Genomic DNA, 7,017 nt, shown 5'->3' with positions numbered 1-7,017 from the left:
CGGGGCGGATGCTTCAAGCCCAGCGGCCGCCTCAGAGCCGCCAGTCGTGGGCTGGTGGCGGAGGGCGGGGGTGCTGCCCTCGAGCCCCGGCTGAGCCTGCGGGAGGTTGTGGTGTGCGGGGCTCCCACTGAGCTTGAGCGGCCACTTACCCTGCTGCCCTTGTCTTCTTCTGGCACCTGCGGTCCTTCGGGACTGGCTTGCAGTTAATCTTTGTATTCTCCTCCAGTCAGCCTCAGTGGCTTCCCATAGCAGCAGGGTTCTGAAGTTCTGTCCAGAGTTAAATGGCTCTTTAATTTCTGTTACTGCTTTCATTAGTGCTCCACGGTTCTGGTCTTGTGGGATTTGTTAGACATTAGTTCTGCATTCAGTTGTGACTGTATGAACCTTGCCTGAATCTGCCATACCCTGTTCTCCAGACTGAAGAATTCTAATCATTAGTTTCTTAGGAGACTGCTTCTCCATCCAAAAAACCATTTTCTATCAATCTCTGTGAACTCTTAAACCTACTCTCATTAATGTGGCGTTGACTAGGTTTCTACTCCAAAGAAAGGGACACAATAGCAACAACTAGCTCAGAGGGAGACATCTGGGGTTGCACTACTTCACTCATACCCTTAATGGTTGTTCCAGTGTGGTGGCACAATGTAAAAACTGCCTTCATAGATCCTGATTATTTTAAGGTATCACTCGCAAGCCATCACACAAACATAGAGCAAAATCCAAACGGCTGGCTCCTGATCTCTGTTCCACGTACTCTGTATACAAACCATCTAGTTTCACTGCTGGGAAATTTTTCAGTCAGGAATATGACAGCAGAACTGGCAAAACTTGGTAAAAATAAATGAATGGTGCTAATTTAGAAAAGTTATAGGATATCTGTCTAAGTCAGTCAGTTGTTAGTAATCGTTGAAACTTTTCTGTAGGTCAGAAATACTCAAGATTGTCTGTCACCAATCACCTCCTTATATTCCATGTCCCGTAGCAGTTTCCAGGAGGATCTGCCCCATGATCTTGCCAGGTACAGAGGTGAGACTGACTGGCCTGTAGTTCCTCAGGTCTTCCTTTTAAAAATGGGTTCCCCAGGTCTTCCTTTTTAAAAATGGGGGTTATGTTTCCCCTCTTCCATTCAGTGGGAACTTCACTGGACTGCCACAGCTTCTCAAATAGGATGGACAGCTTAGCAACTACATCTCCCAGTTCCCTTAGGACCCATGAGGGATATGATGATGTATCTCATCAGGTCCTGTGGACCTGTGCACCTTTAAGTTCCTTAGATTGCCTCACACCTGATCTTCTACACCGGGCAGTTCATCATTCTCCCAGTCCATGCCTTTGCCTTCTGGGGCCTGGGCCATGTGGCTACAGATCTTGTTGGTGAAGACTGAGCCAAAAAAGTTGTTGAGTACCTCAGCTTTATCCATATTCCGGATGATCAGGTCTCCCACTTCCTTCCAGAGAGGGTCCACAATGTCACCAGTCCTGCAACCATCCATTGATTTGCCAGATTCAACTGGCCCTTTCAGTCCCCTTCCCTTTGACTGGCAGAAAAAGCTACCTGCGCTCCTGAGTCTCTTCCTGCTGCTCCCAGGGCTCTGTAATCCCACATGACACTGCTCAGACTGCTCCTGCCTGTATCACTGGTGCCCATGTGAAACAGCAGCAACAGATAATAGTACTTAGGCTGTACAAGGCTTGGCAGTCTTTTGGTGACAGCCCTGATACGAGCCCCCGGTAAGCAGCAGACTTGCCTCAAGAGTGGATTGGGTCAGCAGAAGGACACCTCTACCTCTCAGAAGAGAGTCTCCTGCTGCTATTACCCGTTGCCTTTTCTTAGTGGGACTGGTTGTTATATGGGGAGCAGACCAGGCTGCCTTACCCAGTTCCAACCCCGTGCCATGGGTCTTTCCTTTTCCATCTGCAGAGGGGTGAAGCAGTTCTGTAAGGGCACCCCAGGCTTTGGGGGAAGACTCTTCCTCCTGCTCGTCCTTGTTGTTGTCAACTTCCACTCTCTGGTGTTATTGTCCCCCCACTCCTCCTGTGAGTGCTGGTGAGGAAGTCTAGGGGTGCTTGGCCGTGGGCTGTGGGTCCAGCTGTCTAACTCCTCCTCAGCCTCCCTGTTCCCGGGTTTTCAGTATCTCCATGCACCAGTTCTCTGAGTCTCTCTCATAGGTTTGGACACAGTTGGAATAGACACAGTACAAGCAATGTAAGCCTTTACCCTACCCATTTCTGATTACGTCTATTGGATACAGTTGGACTGTTTCATGAATGAGTAGTCCCCATGACAATTTACTGTGTGGTTTCTGAAAAGAGCCCCAGAGCAGGGGCTGAAAAACCTGGAGGACACACAGCGAGGCTTCAGAAATGTTTGGGTTAGGCCTCTGCAGGAACATCTCCTTTCTGGAGCTAAGAACATGAAAGAGATTTGGAAAATTATTGTTTGTCTAGAAAAAGTCCCAGATCCTCAAAGTTGCTGAGCTCACTGACTTCCATTGGGATTAAGCATCTAAATTCTGGAGAGGATCCAAGACTTAAAATAAAATGGACTCAGCAGAGAAAATCATTCAACAAAATTAATAATAATTAATTAATTATTCTGTGTTTGGTGCAGAGTCTGATGACAATGTATTTGAATGCAAAGCACAATGTCTGTAAGGAGGCTCGAAAGGGAGGCTGGACGGTTACCTCTTCAGTAAGGACAGTCACATCTGCTCCTAAACAGGAAAAAAGTTTGAAAGGACAGAGCTGCCGTGACTGGCTATTAAACGTCCTGTTCACAAGGCAACTGTGAAAAGCTGAACAACCTTAATGGCCACTCGATGTAAAATTTTGAGCAGTAGTCTTATACAGAGGAATGGGATTTTCCTCGTGAGGGCTAAAGCTGCAGCTGCACTCAGACTAAATCCAACTTTTCAGAGACTAAGTGCAACTTTTGACTTTCTTCTTCACAGAGAATAAAACCTGCTCCTCCTCAGTCAGATGGAAAAACCCTGGCTTCACATGCATCACTTCAGGCTTTTTCCAGCACTTATGAAAGTGACAAATGTACTTGTTTTTATAGAAGATAATGTTTTAAGCACTACACGTGGACTAAATCCAAGAGAGAAGGGAGCTTCAGCTTTTGTGAAGGAGAAAGTAAAATGATCCAGTGAAACTGCAAATGCAGCCAGTCAGTGCAGTTTTCTGAAATTCCCGTGGTAATTGTAAGTCCTTCCCAAATGTTACATTCTGGTTCTTCACTTCTTTTTTCCAGTTAATGGGGGTATTGCAAAATAGAGACTAGGATTCCTTTTCAAATGAAAATGTTTATTTTCTATCTGAATTGTCATAATGAAATGCACTGCAGGCCATTTATTAGGATGTGTTATCTGGGTTAGGAACACAATTCACTGCAGTACCTTAAGAGCTCTCTCAACTTGGAAAGTGACAGGACCAACTTTATCACCCAGAGAAATTGAACAGATGCCTTTATCTGAAAGTGTAGGTTTTCTGTTAAAAGCATCTGAATGAAATAAGTAGCTGATATGGCTCAAAGAAACCACCACAAAGACAAGAAAATATCCAGCAAGCAGCTGGATATTGAACAGCTTTACAAGATTTTATCATTCTGTGCATGTCCACTGTCAGTTTACAGGGCTACGCATTACTGCTGGCAGCTGTGTGATGTCCAAACCTAGATGATGTCTAGACCTTGGCTGTGCCTCTTCCCTGGATAATTGGATCGTGTTTGGTGCACACAATTTGCAGAAAATTTAGCTGAAAACATTAGCATGTCTAATCCCATGACAACCGTAGTTTTCACGCATATACAATGTGGCTGACTTAGCTCCAGTTTACATAGAACTAAGTCCCTGTCCCAAAGCAGACATGCCCTACAAACTGAGGAAATCACTCATATTGAATTGGTGTGAGAGTAATTGCCCATTATTTAAGTATCTAAAACCCAGAAGTTATATTTTGAACTTAAGCACTTAGTCTGATACACTTATCCATCACAGAAATTTTCACTTCGGAGCATCAAAGCCTGTTAAACCTATAGGAAACTGCGAACATGCTTTTATCATGGAAATGTTGGGCAACTTTAATTATAGGCACTACTGTACTGTGCTTCTCTAATGAATACATGGTACTAGCATAGTGGGTGGTGTGACCTAGTTACAGGAAGTGATTTAGCAAGAATTTACCTCTGAAAGTTACACTCACTAGACCTTAAGAGCCAGCAGGTCACAGTGTGTTCTCTATTCATGTTCTAATTAGAGCCCATACTTCTCCGGCATCATTAACACAAGAGAAGAAAATTAACAGTTTTATCTTATCACAGTTTGGAGGCCAGATTCTGATTTAATTTACCTCCAAGTAAGTCTATAATAATACCAGGGTAAATGTGATTCTGGCACTTTATTATTTCAATAAAAAGTAAACTCCACCCACACCAACTTTACAGTTCCTGTGACTTTTAGAAATTAATTACAAGAGGTATCTGTACCCTGTGAGCTTGTCAACTTGCTGATATAACTAGAATCTATTTTGGGTGCATGCCATTAAGATACTATAAATGCCGTGCTTTCTGATTAGTACTATTGTTAGGTCAGCATTTCTAAAGGGACATGGCCTAAAAGTCACTATGACTTTGACAAATTAAATATTTTTCCATGGCAGAGTGCTCTCTCTCTCTCTCTCTCAAAAACAACAACAACAAAAAAAACCACAACCACCCTGTTTGGACGCTTTTTTCTTCAGAGACTTTGTAATTTGAATGAGCTAGGACCCTTGAAAGATTTACACAGTGTTGTGCTTTGTAGCATGATACTAATAATATCACTTGGCATTTTGATCCATAGGTGTAAGCATGCAGCAGCAGTATAGGAAACAGAGGCTCTAGAGTGAAGACAGCACCACGGGTGATCATGATCTCATTTCCAGTTCTTATCTCTCTACCACTGCCCTGGGCCAGAAGACAGTCACACTGGATGTGCACACCATGTAGGTCAGTGGATGCACCACCTTTTCTGCTGTTGCTGGATCATGCAGAAAGTTGTACAAGAGGTCTCCATAGGTGCCTTCTACCAGCACTTGTATGATTGGTAATGATACAGTGACCATTATAAATTGGGAGTTCTATCCAGGACACTAAGTCAGATTCTGCTCAAATCGATCCAGTCAAACACCTCTTTTTTTTTGCTGATCTCTGCTCTGTTGGACTGATTACTCGTGGTACAAGACAGCTGGTGGGAACAAGCAACCTCAGGAGGGATAGGAGTTCCCTTTTCTTTTTTTCAGCAGCATTGTTTTATGTTAAACTCAGTTGACCTATGTCACAGCAAGTGGTAGCAGTTCACAGCCTTTCCCAGCTGGTAGAACCATTTCTGTGGATCTTCTGGACCCACTTCAGCACGATGTTTTGTTAGAATCCTGATCCCTCTCATGACTGCTGATACCTTCTGTGGCGTCATGACCCTTAGCCAGAAACCACTGTGTTAATGACATTGGGTTATTGAATAGCTGCTAAGCTACAGATTTGCAAACATTTCCTTGCTGGAAATTATAACAATTAAGAAAATGCATCTGGTGGACTGACTTCAAGGCACCTGCAACTGTGAAGGCGGTAGTTCATCCCGGAAAACTAATAGCTGTGTATAAGTTAATGTGAGCATCCTTAACACCCTAACAGTGACAGTAGTTACCACCATTAGTGTTTTCAGAGGTTCTGACTCAGCACATGATCTCTTATCGAATATTTGCTTCCCACTTAGCGAAGACGGTGAGCCACAGAGCCTTCCCCAAGGAAGGAAAGTCTTCCATCTTTCTCCATCTGTAAGGAAAGAAGTCATCTGACAGTTTTGAGGAAGTCCATATGAGAAACCAACCACATAACTAGCCTACACCTACTCTTGTCTTTGGCATCTGGTACAGTTTCAGTAAACTTTCAGGCCATTATTAAATTAAATTGCTTCTAATATCCTCATCTGCAAGGATTCACAATGGTTTCAGTGGGACCATCTGCTTGCCACCATGAAAGGATCAATAAGCCGTACTAATGGATTGATTCAAACGGGCGAAGTTACTCACATGCTCAATGCACTGCAGAACTGAACCTGGCTCATAAAAAAGAAGGGAAGACCGTGGGACTTGCTCAGCATTTCCAGGAACTGCATGCAAATTCAACTGCAGATCCTGTAACAAGATGGGACAATTCACCACTGACATGAAGGAGAATGTTTTTGTGTTACTTACTCCACATGTAACAAACAGCCCAGCAACAGCTGGATGAAACTCTTGAGAATTTAAACTACATCTGCATGTGCTCCACACCTGGAATACAGAGAGCTTCCAGCCAACCACACCCACCAAATCCTCTAGGAACAAACAGGTGCTGCATGGATATCAGTGAGCTTCAAGGAGATTTAAAACAATGTGTTTGGCTGTACATTATGCGTATGGCCAGTTACAGACCATTTGATGAGCAGATCCTGTAGGGAAGTCATTTCATCATTCATAATTATCTGCACATGACTGAAGTTAAAGGGAAATATGTGAGTGTGAGGGGGGAAGAAGAAGAAAGTAGAGGAGCAATTTTCTCATCATATCTTCTTAAAAGAGGAAAAGAAATGTTGCAAACCTCTTTCCTTGTAGGCACAGTTATTTCAAGATCAGGATTACGTTTTTTAAACTTCTTTGATTAGTTTTAACTGAGACCTATGGAGAGGTACCTTGAGAAATTGTAAAGTCAGAAGAGACCCTTGCATATCCAAAGTCCATTAAAATTCATATGTTTAAGTCCTTCTTTTATATTCAGTACCTAAAGCACTAAAGCACTATATTGAGTAACTAAAGCAATTAATGGTACCCTAAAGCACTCCTTCTGGAGAGAAACCATGCCTTTCACCAGCAGATCCTTACATCACCAAAGCTGCAATATCTGCTTCAAAACACCAATACCCCAACATAACACTGTTACATCCATTTCACCACCCCACTCCATCCACGACCCATCACTACAGTGTCTTCTTCACTACC

The sequence above is a fragment of the Anser brachyrhynchus genome (genome assembly GCF_964034855.1).
Source record: "Anser brachyrhynchus genome assembly, chromosome: 23".
Lineage (NCBI taxonomy): Eukaryota > Metazoa > Chordata > Aves > Anseriformes > Anatidae > Anser > Anser brachyrhynchus.
Note: the sequence above shows the minus strand (reverse complement) of the source record.